The sequence below is a fragment of the Mirounga leonina genome, unplaced genomic scaffold (assembly GCF_011800145.1).
Source record: "Mirounga leonina isolate KUSES-001 unplaced genomic scaffold, KU_Mleo_1.0 Mir_174, whole genome shotgun sequence".
In the NCBI taxonomy this organism is placed as follows: domain Eukaryota; kingdom Metazoa; phylum Chordata; class Mammalia; order Carnivora; family Phocidae; genus Mirounga; species Mirounga leonina.
The window spans coordinates 762,608-778,401 of NW_023270451.1; the positions used below are offsets into that span (position 1 = coordinate 762,608).

At 42.5% G+C, this 15,794-nt stretch overlaps 1 protein-coding gene across 10 annotated transcripts in view; it reads left to right on the forward strand.

Moving 5' to 3' along the window:
• The window catches only part of NRCAM (neuronal cell adhesion molecule), a 280,283-nt gene that overhangs the window by 27,386 nt on the left and 237,103 nt on the right, over positions 1 to 15,794 (forward strand). The window contains exon 1 of one of the 10 annotated variants that reach the window (XM_035020338.1): positions 8,399 to 8,720. The exons of the other annotated variants lie outside the window; for them this stretch is intronic. The gene's annotated coding sequence lies outside the window, so the exon portion shown is untranslated. Of the gene's footprint in view, positions 1 to 8,398; positions 8,721 to 15,794 lie in introns of those variants that run through there. 10 annotated transcript variants of the gene reach the window in all.

Below are 15,794 nucleotides of genomic sequence, written 5' to 3' on the forward strand. Positions count from 1 at the left end.
GTGCCTTCCCCAGGATTTTATGCTGCATACCCTCTCCTGCCAAGTGAGCGAACCAGAGCAGTCCTCAAAGTGCGGTCCCAGGACTAGAACCGTCAGCACCATCTGGGGACCTGTTAGACACGCACATTCTTGGGCTCCACTGCAGACTTAGGGACTCGGAACCTGGTGTGTGTTGGGGGGCAGCCATCTGAGCTAAACTTTCCAGGTGATTCTGCTGTACGCTCAAGTTTGAGACCCACTGACCTCGACAATACATTTCTTTGCCAGTGAAAACACGGCTGAGGCAGTTCATCTGTTATTTGTTCGTTAGGGCTGCCTTGTGCGAGGCACAGGGAGTGTCTGCATTCTAGGAACTCATCTAGATGGGGAGAGAGGACCCGCTCACCTGAAGCAATTACCTGTGCCCGAGCTGCTCACTAGTTAAGAGCTGGCAGCTGGGTAGAGCTTCAGGCTGTCGTCTTCAGGGAAGGGGGTAATCCCTGGAGGTGGCAGGATTGGAGGAGCCTTCTTGGAAGAAAAAGAAATGTCGACAGGCCCTGAGGTGCCCTAGGATTTGGAGTGAGGGGGCTAGAGAGCGGGAATTCCAGAAGAAAGGAGAGGCTGTGAAACCGTAAGGACTATTGGCTTGAGTTGAGCAGAGCCTTTGTGCTAGGAGTAGAGAGAAGGTAGATGGGATGCGTCAAGTGGACCACACTGTGATAAACTGCTTTAGTCAAAAGCTGCCATATTGGACAGTGGGGAACGAGAATAGATTTTGACGAAGTAACTGAGACAGTGTAACACTGTTGAAGGAATATTAAGCTGCCCTATGTAAGCGGGACCCACATGGACTGTGTACCATCCCATGGTATTTTGCACATTGCTCACCCTTCCCCGCCATAAATATCTGTGGGTTTTGAATCAAGTCAAAAAAATATTTTACAGATATTTTTAAAACAGCAAATCATACAAAAGTATTTATTTGAGTTGTGGCAATAATCATGTGGGTTTTTTTTTCTTTTTTAAAGATTTTATTTATTTATTTGAGAGAGAGAATGAGATAGAGAGAGCATGAGAGGGGGGAGGGTCAGAGGGAGAAGCAGACTCCCTGCTGAGCAGGGAGCCCGATGCGGGACTCGATCCCGGGACTCCAGGATCATGACCTGAGCCGAAGGCAGTCGCTTAACCAACTGAGCCACCCAGGCGCCCAATAATCATGTGTTTTGATTTTTTTTAAATTTTATTATGTTATGTTAATCACCATACATCATTAGTTTTTGATGTAGTGTTCCATGATTCATTGTTTGTGTATAACACCCAGTGCTCCCTGCAGAACGTGTCCTCTTTAATACCCATCACCAGGCTAACCCATTCCCCCACCCCCTCCCCTCTAGAACCCTCAGTTTGTTTCTGAGTCCATAGTCTCTCATGGTTCGTCTCCCCCTCTGATTTCCCCCCCTTCGTTTTTCCCTTCCTTCTCCTAATGTCCTCCATGCTATTCCTCATGTTCCACAAATAAGTGAAACCATATGATAATTGACTTTCTCTGCTTGTCTTATTTCACGTTTTGATTCTTAATGGAATAATAAGCTGGTGCACCATTTGTCCCAGTGAAATGACAAGTGGCTGTGCTCGGCTGATGGGGGAAAGAAGTCAAGGCCTCCTCTGATCAGTACAGCTGGCCCTGCACCTGCTTCATGGGCTACTTGCTCTGTAGCTAGAGGGGCTTCGATCCTGCCCCGAATGAGGCTCTGCTCAGAGAAAGGACGATGGTGCACACTTCACCTGGTCAGAGTAAAATGGCCTTCCCATATGGGCATCATGCTATCAAAAGCTTTATCAACTGTAAAAGCATTTGGTTAAATAATTATTTTATATAATTAAAATAAAGAGGAAAAAATATCAGGTGCTTACTGTTTAAGTCTTGTGCCTCGGGCAGAGCCATGACTAAGATACTGTCCACAAGTGGCATCTAGTCTTGGGGGAGACAGGTGTATGTAGACGTTCATAAGAGAACAGAAAATGAGAAATAACTATGTAGCTTCAGCTCATAAGTGAACATAAAATTGGAAATGTAACCACATTCTGCTTGATATCTCATTCTGATGACAGAAATGTACCTATCTTGGGGCGCCTGGGTGGCGCAGTTGGTTAAGCATCCCACTCTCGATTTCAGCTCAGCTCAGGATCTCGGAGTCATGGGTTCGAGCCCCGCGTCTGCCTCCGCGCTGGGCAGGGAGCCTGCCTGAGATTCTCTCTCTCTCTCCTTCTGCCCCTCCCCACTGCTTGCGCTCTTGCTCTCTCTCTTTAAAAAAAGAAAAAAAAGAAAGAAATGCACCCATTTTTTTAGCTAGACAGACATAATCAGCCCTGCTTCAGAGACACCTGGAATCGTCCACCATCTCCTCTGGAAGATTTAAATTCACTTTTTAACATAATTACTGCATTAGTGCCATCCTTCTGTGGTAGACAGTTTACCACTTACATCATCAGGAAGACAACAATTTAGGCCACCTGATCTGGACGCTAAAGAACACTAGGGTATTAGTGACGCTGCCAGAACGTGGAGCCTGGCTTTCCTCAGTGCTTCGGGGAAGTTGAGGCTTTCTGTAGTAATTGCATTGCTCCCTGAGCTCTGGTCTGTTATCCACACATTTCTGGGCACGATTGTTCCTGGACTGTGTCCAGTGGCAACAGTTGCACCTGCTGTCATGATGAGAACAGCACATGATTTGCTAGTACAGGTCCCTGGAGCCAGACAGGCTGATGTGACAATTCTGTGCCGCGGGGTGGCTACTATTTTGTATTTTATTTTGTAACCTCAAATTTTGATCTGATTATGCGGGGAGGGTATATGTTTTAAATATATCTAAGAACTGTAAAATCTGGGGCAAGTATGTGAGGGAGCAGTGTTGCTGCCCTATGTTTACATATCTTGACAGACTCACTTAATAGATTGCAGGTATAATAAATACACTGTAAATTTAAACCCTGAAGCCTCCTGAACCACCACAGATAAAACCTGCTTGTTTAAAACATTGTATGTGGGTGCCTGGGTGGCTCAGTCGGTTAAGCATCTGCCTTCGGCTCAGATCATGATCCCGGGGTCCTGGGATCGAGTCCCGCATCGGGCTCCCTGTTCTCCCTCTGCCTGCCGCTGCCCCTGCTTGTGCTCTGTCTCTGATAAATAAATAAATAAAATCTTTAAAAAAAAAAAATCATGTGTGTCATCTCTTCCAGGGTTAGAATTTCACCTTGCAAGGTGATAGGAAAGCAATTTCAGGGGTTGGAGTTATGCAGGGGTCTCAATCCCCCTATGTAGAGAGAAGCTAATGAGGTATGGATTTGGAAAGATATATGAAATAAACATTGGGAAAATGAAACTTTACCCTTTAATGCTTCATTTCTCTGAGTTACCCTCTACCATAAACATCATATTTTTTGTGTGCTCTTACTAATATTCTAAGATAGTGGTTCTTAACCTTTTGGGTCATGATAATTTTTAGAATCTAGTGAAAGTTATGACCCTTCACCCCAGAAAATTGCTCATGTGCACATCCTTAGAAAAAATTTCCATGACATTTGGAGGTGGTTCATGAGCTTCATCAAACCCTAATATCTTAAGGCATTCATGGAATATAATGTACTAGCTATGTACCATCCTTGAGAATATTGAGAAAATAGTCATGTAAGTAAATAAAATCTTTTAAAAAAAAAGTAAATCATTTTCTATACAGTGTAACTCTCTCAGGATTAAATTAGGTGGAACCCTGATTGAGAAAGGCTGTGGGTGAAACAAAACAAAATCCCAATACAGTGTCTATGCTAAATTTATAGTCATCCTACTGCTCAAAACTAATGTACAAGTTTGAGATTTAATAATTATACATTTCATATATGCAACTGATGAAACACTAAGTTCTACCCCGAGATTAATAATTTACTGTATGTTAACTAACTTGAATTTAAATGACCCCCCCCCCAATAATTATACATTTCAGAGAAGGATCAATTTCCTGCATGTCCTTTTCCCCAATATTTTCATGTTAGAATAAATTATGTTCAATTTCACTGTAATGACTATTTACTTTGCACTTTTGAGAACCATTGCACACTAGCTATAGATAATACTACCCTACATTCAGTTTTTAGAATCTGGAATAACAGTGTAAACCCCACTGACAAAAACTAAGAAGTTTGAAGATGATGTGTTTCACGTACTAAGTAAAGGATCCCTTTCTGCTTCCCTACCTCCTTGTTTTCTTGCCCAACAGGCTACCCATCCCTTCATTCAAATAAGTAGTAGACACGCAGTAATTGTCAGTTTGAGATGCCAACTGTTCATCTGACTGACTTCATTCTCTCCAGAGCTTCTAGAAGGCCGCAGCACAGGTGGTTTTCCCAATGCTTCCTTTTTCTCTGTGGACAGGATGGCTACCATTTCGGTGATTTTACGGGGAGGCCCACGTGGGGCCGAAGCAGCGATTTCTAGCTCATTCCAGCTCATTCCCTTCTCGCTGAGTAGCTGAAGCTCCATTCCTGGTAGGAAACACCATATGCTTTTATGCCAGTCAGCCAACACTGGGCTAAGTTGGGGTCCTAAGATTTGTGGCTGTGAAGGGGTGAGGCTTCTTTTCTTTGGTTTGAGCGCATGAATCTCAGGAGGCAATGGGCTTACAGGGGCACGTGATTGCTGATCAGAACAACTGCCTGGGGTGCTTGTGAGGTTTGTGTGATGGCTGCTTCTCTGGGGTGGAGGGGGGCAAGCACACGGAGAAGAGCTGGTGACAGGGGCAGATCAGGTGTGAGACTTGTGACTGTTTTGCAGAGGAAAATTTGAAGGTTCACTGCGCACAGGAAGGGGATTTCTACACTCTGATGTCAACATGTATCAATTATTTGGCTTCACTGTAGCCAGTGTGTCCATCCTCTGGGGTTGCCCACCCTTGCCCCTGCTTAGAGGAGGGGGCTCCAGCCCTCCCACGCTAGGAGCCTCTGCATGTAATCCCTATGTTCTTGGTGATGACCCTGAGTGGTAGAGAAAAGGTTCGGTTCTATTTAAGAAGGCTGCAAAGTGTAATGTGTTTTAGCAAAGATTTCCACTGAAAATAAGGTTCGGAGCTTAAAGCGATGAGTCTGTTATCAGAAATACTGACTCTTACCCAACGGCTGAGGTACCAGTCCATTTTGGTTTGGAGCCTTATCAATCAAAATGTTCATGTTTGCCCTTTGAAGTTGTTCCCCTTTAAAGCAAGCTCGAAGCATAGAATCCCATTTGAAAATTTTATTTTTACCCCATTTTAAATTATTTTATTTTTATCCCATCTTCCGCTCATAACTTCCTCATTTTTTATGTCTTTATACCTTTCTTTCCTCTTTGACCTTGGTGATTTTTTTTTCTCCTACTTTTTTTGTTAAGAGAGCCCTGCTGAGACCTGTGGTCTTGCCTCAGCCTCCTTCCCTACCCTCTCCACTGTGATTTTTTAAAAAGATTTTATTTATTTGAGAGAGTGAAAGAGAGAGAGAGAAAACGAGCAGGGGGAGGGGCAGAGGGAGAAGTGGACTCCCCGTTGAGCAGGAAGCCCAATGCGGGACTCGAACCCAGGACCCCGAGATCATGATCTGAGCTGAAGGCAGCTGCTTAACCAACTGAGCCACCCAGGGGCCCCTCTCCACTGTGATTTTTTTCCCTCACTTTCTCTCCCTTCTTACCTTTTATCTTTCTTATGCTTTCATTTACTTCCCTCTCTGACCCACTATAAATTCCTTTTTTCCCTCAGCTACTTCTGCCCTTCGTATTCCATATGCATGTAATTATTTCATACATACAACATATAAGGAATGATACAGGGAGCATCACTGTCTTCTCTGCCCAGCTATGAAACAGAACATCACCAATTTTTTTTTTAAGATTTTAGTTATTTATTTGACAGAGAGAGACACAGTGAGAGGGGGAACACAAGCAGAGGGGGTGGGAGGGGGAGAAGCAGGCTTCCTGCCGAGCAGGGAGCCCGGTGCGGGACTCGATCCCAGGACTCTGGGATCATGACCTGAGCCGAAGGCAGCCGCTTAACGACTGAACCACCCAGGCGCCCCAGCCTTGGTTTCTAATATGTAAAACTGGGTGTAATGATAGTATCACTTCTCAAAGCTGCTTATGAAATGAGATAACGCATGTGACGTGCTTACAGCAGAGCCTGGCATGTAGCACTGAATAAATGTTAGCTACAGTAACATAGGGTTTTGAGCTTAGAACATTAAGTTGAGATAGAATCTATTTGAAGCACTTAATTTAGGATCGAACACAGAGTTTCAGGCTGTATGGTTGGTATGGCAGCTCAGAACAGGTAGGAATAGGAGAAAGGAGAGACATTCTCTGACCCTTACAGGCATAGAAAGAACATTTTTCTGACCTAAGAGCTCATGAAGTGGCCACAGGAGAAGGCTTTCTCTGTGAATTGTCATGTTGCTGCAGAGGAGGTTGGAACCCCCATTTCCCATACACCTGTTTTTATTACTGGTCCACTCTGCCTGGCATGCCATACACATACCTCATTTTCTGTGGAGGTTGGCCGCCATTTTATCTGTCAGATCTTTTTCCTCCTGTTAGAAAGAATGTGATTACGTGTGTCATTAACCTCTTCAGGGCAGGTCAGAAGGCTCTGTAAACTCTTGAGATCCTAACAGTAGCTAAAACCACGGAGTTCTCAAAATAAGCTGTGCCGATTGATCAGGAAGCAAGCTGATTGAAGAGCAAAATGATTTATTCTGTCAGTGGTTACTACCCCATTGATTTTCCTCGAGTTGTGGATCCTAACTCTGCTTTAGGAACACGACACAATAGAATTGGGTTAGGATATATTAACTTTGTGTTCTGCTTTTTTTTTCCCAGCAATTTTGTACCTGAAATGATAATGATGATTCTAATACCTTCATGATGATGATTTTCCATGTACAAAATGTGTTCATACTCTTTCCGAGTTCATCTTCAGAAACCTGGTGTTTATAGGCTTTAATTACATTTCTCATTAAGAGAGATTTAGTTTTGAGCACTGGGTATTATATAAAACCGATGAGTCACTAAATTCTACCTATGAAACCAATAATACACTGTATGTTAATTGAATTGAATTGAAATAAAAAAGATTTAGTTTTTCTAAAAAATTTCATAAATGTGTTCTTCCTTTCTATAGTCATTATGCAGAATCTGGGAAGGATTGAAATCCAGCAGGCAGATAATGGTGAAATTGTTTTTTTTTTTTTTTTACATATTTCCTTGCTTCTCAATGCTATTACAGTAATGGAAACAACTCACCAGAAAGTATTAACATGTTTTGCTATTGATGGATAAATTCTCACTCACGCTTGGAAATACTATTACAAAGTTTAATAATACTTATTTTCAAACCCTTTAAAAGTTAACATTTTGGGCGCCTGGGTGGCTCAGATGGTTAAGCATCTGCCTTCGGCTCAGGTCATGATCCTGGGGTCCTGGGATCGAGTCCCACATCGGGCTCCCTGCTCAGTGCGGAGCCTGCTTCTCCCTCTCCCTCTGCCATTCCCTCTACTTGTGCTCTTCTATCCCTCTGTCAAATAAATAAATAAAATCTTTAAAAAAAAAATAAAAGTTAACATTTGTGTATTATAATATGATTGCAATGGTCTAATATGGAATACTTTCAAATATTTGAATATATGATCATGAAGCACATGAACATTAATAAATGGCATCTGATATTGTGGGCAAGACCTTAGTATGACATGTTAAGAATGAGTTTGTTACTGAAACCAGAGCATGCCAATATCTAGCTCACACTAACTTCTCTCATAATGTTGCAACCATTCCACTCCATCTAACACAAGATTATGATTCTTTTATGTTGTTTAATACACACACACATAGTCTTGTTTTCCTAGCACCTACCGCAAGGTCATAGCACTATTGTAATGAATTCTTTTGTTTAAGATTTTATTTATTTATTTGAGAGAGGGAGCGAGAGAGCATGAGCGATCATGAGTGGGGAGGGGCAGAGGGAGAGGGAGAAGCAGGCTCCCTGCTGAGTAGAGAGCCTGATGCGGGGCTCGATCCCAGGACCCTGGGATCGTGACCTGAGCCAAAGGCAGACGCTTAACTGACTGAGCCACCCAGGCATCCCTATTGTAATGAATTCTTCACTGTCTGTGTAGGGGTTCTTTTCTACATGTGCTATTTTAGCTATGTTGGGGAACGGAGTTAGGTCTTCAGTTGTGGTTTTCATTAACCTTTCGTTAACAGGTACTTTTCTTTTACCAAAATGCTCTTACTAAATTAAGGAGATATTTACCATGGATAGTTTCTTCCCATTCTTTCTTCCTCAGATGCTCCCCCCGCTCCCCATTTCTTAGAGAGCTGTAAGACAGTGTCATATAGTAGAAAGGATATAAGACTAAGGGTATGGAGACATCTTGGTTATCCAGGTATTTATTATGTTTCTACTATGGGCTGTGAGAGACTCAGACTAAAGAAAAGAAGTCAGTGGACTAATTGGGGAGAGAGACCCTGGACACCTTAAAAAGTCAAGTCACAGTATAAATTCACACAGAATAAGTGCAAAATGAGTAGTTAGGTGTAGGTACTATTAGAGGTAGGAAGTGTTTTGTGAATTGGGAGAATTGTTCTAAATTTTTTTTTTTTAGATAGCTGAGAAACTCCTCCAATGTGGGACTTCAGGATTCCCTTAAAATAGATGGCCACAAGAAAGGTAAATTTATTTGTATACTTTTATACTTTAAAAAGGGACAAGTCATATATTGCTAAGAGGTTTGAATTCATTCAAAACACACAGATTATTTCTTCATTTAGCAAAGGATTGCTCACTATTGGGGAATGTAGAAAAGCATAAGGAAGTGGAAATGCATAGAGGAGATGCTCACCAGTCATTAAGTATCTGCAAAGATTTATTTTGTGTGTATTTAGAAAGCAGAATCTCTGCAGCAATATCTACTGAAACAGGTATTTTTAATGATTGATGGAGGAAGTAAATATTGTCTAAAGCCAAAGAAAGATAAGATCAATACATTTCAGGCCACTTCTGTTTTTTTCCCCCAGATTCCTCAATCTTGCACAGATGTTATAAAAGGACACAACTTTTGTAGACCCAAGTGCCTACAAATTTAAATATATGTAATATATATGAAATTGCAGCATTATGTAAATACTTAAGTACCTTATTTGTTACTGAATAACTGGAAGATGGTCTGTGATTCATACAAATGGAAAATGAAGTGAAGTTCATTCCCAGGCCCCAGCTTCCCTTTCCTTCGCTCTTCTGTCTTCCTCTCTGGGTCTCTTGGAGGGACTTGATACCACCAGACATGCCCTCAGGATCACAACCCATTCTCAAGAAAGGACCCAACTTTAATCCATTAGCACAAAGTTAAGTCATTATTTACCTGCCCTGTTTTAAATCGTATCTGTAGTCTGGACATAAAAATTTTTTGTCCTATCTGGAGACATTTTTGGTGTTGACACAGGAGTGGGTACATGTAACTTACTTGGGGAGAAGGGGGGGTTTTTGAAGTGGGAGCACTTGGGTGTACTCTCACTTCTCTGTCCTTGGCATGTCTTATTTATCAGGATCATATTTAATATGGATCTCAGGAATCCCCTTTCAAACTCATAAAGAGATTGAATGCTGAGTGAGCTTACCTGGGAAGAGCAACATTTGATAAACCTGATGTTCTATTTTATTTGATTTGGATTTGGGGCATTAAAATCTAAAATCTCTTGCAAGTAGGTGAGCGAGCAAATAGTGAGGCAGAATTATAAACAATGTAAATCATATGTCTTCCTTGAAGTATGTTAAGAGGAGAAGTACATTAAGAGGAAGAGAAGTATGTTAAGAGGAGGGGGCTGTACAGGAGAAAATTGTGAATGTGAGCTGAGCAGGATTATAAAGAGAAGAAGCTAATTGGAGATTATCTGAAAATAAAACATCCCAGGACCCCCTGGGGAAATTAGCTGCCAGATGAGAAGCATATTGTGAGGACACAATGACTAACGTTATCTTGTAAGAACAGTTATGGGATGACAGCAGTTCTTTTACTTTAAAAAAAAAAAGTGAACCAATGAATCAGAGAAGGATAAAAAAAAAAAAATCCATATGATAAGCACTAACCAGGATAGACACACTGCAGTTTTTTTGCAAAACTAATTAAGCATCCATAGTGCCTCTCATTATCAAAAGGGCTGGGAGATATTTTTAGAGGTTATGGGTAGGGTAGAATCACTTCTGAAAAACTCTCCAAGTAATTTTCAAAATCAGAGCATTTTTAAGATGATTTTTGTTTGCCACTGAGTTGCTGGAAAGTATTTGTGTCATAATCAGAAGGCATTAGACTGATGGTCAAATAAATTTTCATCCTGGAAAATAAGTTTGAAAAAACATTATGTTAAATGTTTTTGATCAGTGAAGTTAAGTATGGGCCTTGACTATAACTGGAAAATGAGGCTGGTAGTGTACTAAGTGCTTCGGTGTTTAGCAAGTGATTGCACATACACCAGATATGGACTAGACAAGTACCCCTAGTAGGGGTGGTCAGGCCAATGCAGCTGTCATGGCTCAGGCTGTGGGGCTGACCACTTCAAGACTGAGCACCACCATGCGTCCCATACATTACCATCTTCTTCAGTGTAACTCTCATCCTGAGATCATACCAGCCACTGGTTTCCTGGAGAAGCTCATCCGCATGTGTTCCGTGAGTTGGCTTGTCTTTCTTCTCAAAATATGCTTTGGGAGTGTATGCTTCATGGAAACACAGAAATTTTTTGTGTGGTGACAGATTCTCTAGTTTCGTTAGAAACATAAGCCAGCGAGTCCTCTTGCCCCGGCCTTGAACTTTGGGGAAGACTGAAGAAGTGCAGTGCAGATCTGTGGGTCCTCAAGGAGGTAAGAGCCCACCTCTCCCAATCACTTGGAGGTGGTTTCTTGTTGCGTGTGTCCCAGGTGTAGCTTCTGTGGATGTGGCTTCCAGAGGGCCATGCTTTTGTGTCTCTGCTGAAATCTGTGTGAAGCCCACTGGCTCAGTGTGAGTGACGGTAGCTTTTGGCACTGGTGTGGTTGCCGTCCAGTGGGAGACACTGAGAATGGCCGCACGTCGGGTGCACATTGTGGGAAGGTCAGTTTGGCTCAAGGGCTGCCATAATATCAGCAAAACAAAGAGTGGCTGTCACCAGGTGTTTAACCAGCTACGTACAGAAGCATCAGCTCTGCAAGTTGTAAAAGAAGTAAAGAAAGAATAGACAAGAAAACGAAGTGCCCAGAGATTTTGAGGTTGAGGTCTGTGTGTCTGAGTAAAAAGGAAAAACAATTCTGTAAGTGATTGTGACGTGAACTCCCAGTTAATTGCATTGCTAGAATATTTACTTCAGTTGCCAGAAAATTCTTTTCTCCAGAGCAATTATAATAGGCTATTGTTGGCTGTTAGATTTAAGTATCCCTAGAAGCACCAATGTTATTTGATCAAATTGTGAGAAGCATGTTGTGTGGCAAAGAAATCGGGAGGCATTCAGTCAGTTACTCTTTTTTTGTTTGTTTTTTTCTGGAGAGAGAGTGCACATGGCAGGGTGGGGATACAAAGGGAGAGGGAGAGAGAGAATCTTAAGCAGGCTCCACTCTCAGCCTGGAGCCCAACATGGGGCTTGATCTCATGTCCCTGAATCACAGCCTGAGCAGAAACCAAGAGTTGGACACTTAACCAACTGAGCCATCCAGGCACCTCTCAAGTCAGTTACTCTTAAGGGAAGATGGGAAACTGAAATAAATGATCAGTGGAAACAATAGCAACACCTGAAAATGGATGTCCCCAAACTAGGAGACTTCCCGGGAGGATGCATGTTGGTAATGTTGTCAGTTAATTGAACAGAGAAGTGAACGGCGTGGAGCTGAAACGGGAGGGGACTGTTGTAAAGCACCCCTGTGATGTCATGCAGGTTTCCTTCCCCATTGACTGGTTTCATTTGCTCTGTTGGAGGAGGTCCCAGGCCTTCAGTGACGTGGACATGAAATTCAGATTTTGAAAAGCATATTACAAAAGCCCAAGATTTTCCTTTGCATATTAATCTATCTAGTTAAGAAAGACTTTATTATTATTATTATTATTTGTTTCTTTCCCAGAGAGGTAGGCAGTTGGATATAAAATGAAAGAAAAAAGATCCCTCTGTGATTGCCTTCTAGCCAGAATGTGTGACCTGCTGCCCTAGAAACATCTCTCTGATCAGAGGAATGATGACAAAGCAGAGTGCTGGTAAAGCAGGTTTCTTCACCACCTGCCTAAAGGTTAATCTTTTCTTTTTGCCCCCAGAGGCAATTCCATCTAGCATTGACAACCATGTCAATTTTACTGGAATGTCTCCAAACATCTGTAAGGTACTGATGAAAATAGACACTATGGTACTATCACAGAAATGTGTTGTCTTTTCTGTGTCTCTGTCTTACTCCTAGAATTGCACTTGCAGTTTTATTTAAAGCAAACCTGTGATTTAAATCTCCAGTAGTAATCCTTGCTAGATAAAGATGAATATGTTGGTCGTGCTGGTGTGGAGGGATGGGCTCACGTGAGTTGCCCGCCCCATTCCGTCAGGGAAGAGTCATTCTTCTGGGGTGAGGAAAACCAGCAGAACATTTCTGAAATGCTTGCGGTGTCTCTCAGAGGGAAGAAGAAACTCCACGGCAGAAGTATAGCCAGAGAAGGCCACTGCAAAAAACCCCAGAGGGCACAAGAACCACATGAGAGAAACCACATGGAAGCTGCAGAGCCCAACTCATTTCCTTTTGATGGGCAGAAATTAGGATGTGGGACAACCACGTCATTAAGAAGTGTTTATTATCTCTTTTATCACGTTTTTCACTGCATCATGCTTCAAAGGTCTAAGTCAATTAGGGAGTCATTAAATAATATTCCTGTTCCCTGCCGCATCCCCCCCTCCCCCACCGCCCAAGTTTGCACCAGTTGAGAGACACGGCACAAAACCAGAAAGATGGAAAAAGAAAGGCTAGCTTTGTTACAGTCCGACCTGATGTGAGAAGCGGTTAGATGTGCAGCCCCCAAGGGCTTCCCAGTCTCCTCCCTCCTTTGGACATTCTCTCCCTCCTGGGCCCACAGCAGGCAGAGCCTGTCCAGTAAAGGCCCCCGCTTTGCTGGCTGGGAGATCCACGAGAGAGGCAGAAAGGCTCAGTTTATCTCGCAAACTCCCCTTGCTGATGACTCAGGGGTGAGGGAGGGAGTGGGAGAGGCTAGAGAGGTTACATGGACTTTATTTACCCTCCAGAGAGAATGCAAATGTCAGCTCTACTGTGGAAATGTCCTTTACCCTCAAGACCCCTGTGCTGTGCTTCCACGGTCCTCAGCTCTGACCCCGGGGCTTGTCCTGCTACTGCCCACCAAGCCCGTGTGCTGGACCAGACGCCGTCCTTGGTGTCCTCGCCCTTCTGCACAGCACAGCCCTGCCGCAGCTTACCCCCTCCCTCCTCCCTAGGATCGGCTGAGGCTCCCCCTCTTCTCTGTGAATACTTTTCGTATTGATTGTACGCCCCGTTCAAAGAGTACTATAAAATAGTTCCCATTTTCTAAACCTCTGCACAATTTATCCCTTTATTCCATTCACTCTGGGTTCTCCCATCCTTCATGTCTTTTTCATTTATGGTTACGTGTGTGGCTGTCTTGCCTCTCCAGTTAGATTGCTGGGGACAGAATTGGTTGCTTCTGTCTGTCTTTTGTCCCCCTTCCGGGGGCTAGGCTAATGTATAGTGCGGTGTTTCTGTAGATAGTAGGTATTGGTATGTCCTGGCTTGAGTTGTCCAGAAAACAGACTCTGAGGCAGAACTCACATGGGAAGGTGTTAGGAGGAGGTACAGTTCCAGAACAGCAGTGGTGAGGGACTAGGGGAAGCAAGGTAATGAGCTACCACACTGCTCAGCACCTCTCATGAAAACACAACTAGTGAAGCTCTGTGACATACATTGACTTGCAGACAGGTCTTTGGAAGCCCTGTCCCTCACAATAGTCTGTCACGGGAGGAAAGGCAAGGAATTGGTCTTTTGGGTCCTTCTTGTCTCCTGTCTATCACTGGCCAAGGGGACCCCATTAGGCTTTAATTCCTGCTTCGAGGTGGTGTTACCCAGCCCCTGTGGTCAGCCTGGGGGTCAGCCAGATCCTCTACCCCACAGCATGGTGCTCCCTAGGAATCCTGACGTGGTGGGAGGAGCCTGGGCCTCCACAGCACCAGTTGAGGTGCACTGGGATGCCCGCTCTGCTGGGCATTGTCACACAATCATGACACAATCGTGACTGAGCCAGAGCCATCACCTCTAGAGAGACTGAGACATGGGGCAGTGTTAGGAGACAAGAGGGCAGCAAGGGTAGGGACTTTACATAGAGCAAGCAGCCAGAGGAACAGTGTGTGGGGAGGGGCAGATAGATGTGGAAAAGCACATAAAGTGGGTCTGATATGCACCCAATAAATAGGTATTAGTGTAATAACTAAATATAATAAATACTGAATAAACCTTTATTCATTTCTACTGGCCTTCTGTGTTTCTACCTTACTGGTATTATTGGGATAGACAAAGGGGGATTTAAGAGTTAACACAAACTAACTAAGTACTGAGGTATCAGAGTAGAGGAAAGATAAAAAAAAGTGTGAGATCAAGGGAGTTAATCAAAGAAAGCTTCCTAGAGAAGGTGAATTTTGAGTTGTCTTTTAAGGGCTATAACTGTGAGGATTTGTAAGGAGGAGGGAGTTATCTGTAAAGGTCAGAATCCTAGAATCTAAGCAAAATGCTAGGTTTCGGGGTAGATTTTAGACATCTGCTATGATAGTTTAACTTCATTACTTTTTAAATAAATGTAATAACAATCTAGAAAATTGCTATTTCTACTTTGGCTCAGAATCCAAATTTTGGCAAAACATAAAGGGGCCTTGCTTTTGAGATTAAAAAAAATTAAAGTTGATGGTATTTAGTGTTGGCAAAGAAGTGGAGAAACAATTTTCTTATACATTCTTGTGTTTAAAGACAGCCCTCTTGGAAGTCAGTTCGATATTTTTATCAAAATTTGAAATGCAAATTATTGACCTAGAAATTCCATTTTTGGGGAATTTGTAATATATTTGTAAGTTATTCATTGCAATTTTGTTTCTAGTAGTTAAAATGAGTTCAATTGAAATATCTGTCCACAGTGGAACGGATAACAGGTGTATCCTGCGGGCGCATCATTTTACGTGTCTGTTACAAGAAATAGACCTGTTTGTATTGGTGTGGAAGGATCTCAAGACACATTGAAAATGCAAGTTGTAAAAGAGCATACATAGTATCAGCCCAGTGATATAAGAAACAACAAAGAGCAAATCTAGAAGAAAAAAAAGAAGAAAGAAAAGAAAAAAAAAATCCCAACCTAAGGATTGGGACATTTATTCTCTGCTTCTGTCTGTATTCCCTTGCCTAATTTAAGGGGGGAAAACCCTGCAAAAGTATCATCCTTCAAATAAGAACCGAAGTTCATCTCCCAGAAAGTGTCAGAGGAAATGTTCATGTTGATGCTTAAGAATAAAGAAGAAGAAAATGGAAGGATAATTGGGAAGGAAGCCATAGGTAGTCTGTACCAATGACATTTCACAGAACACTTAGGATAAGGAATTCTTTTTTTATGAACTGAAGAAAAACAAATGCCAGCTGATTTAAAAAGGCCTTTTACAGGCAGAAGTGGTGGAAAGTCAGAAAAGAGTATAAAAAATCAGAATATAATAATGTAACTCATTGTACAAGGAAAGGTTTTTT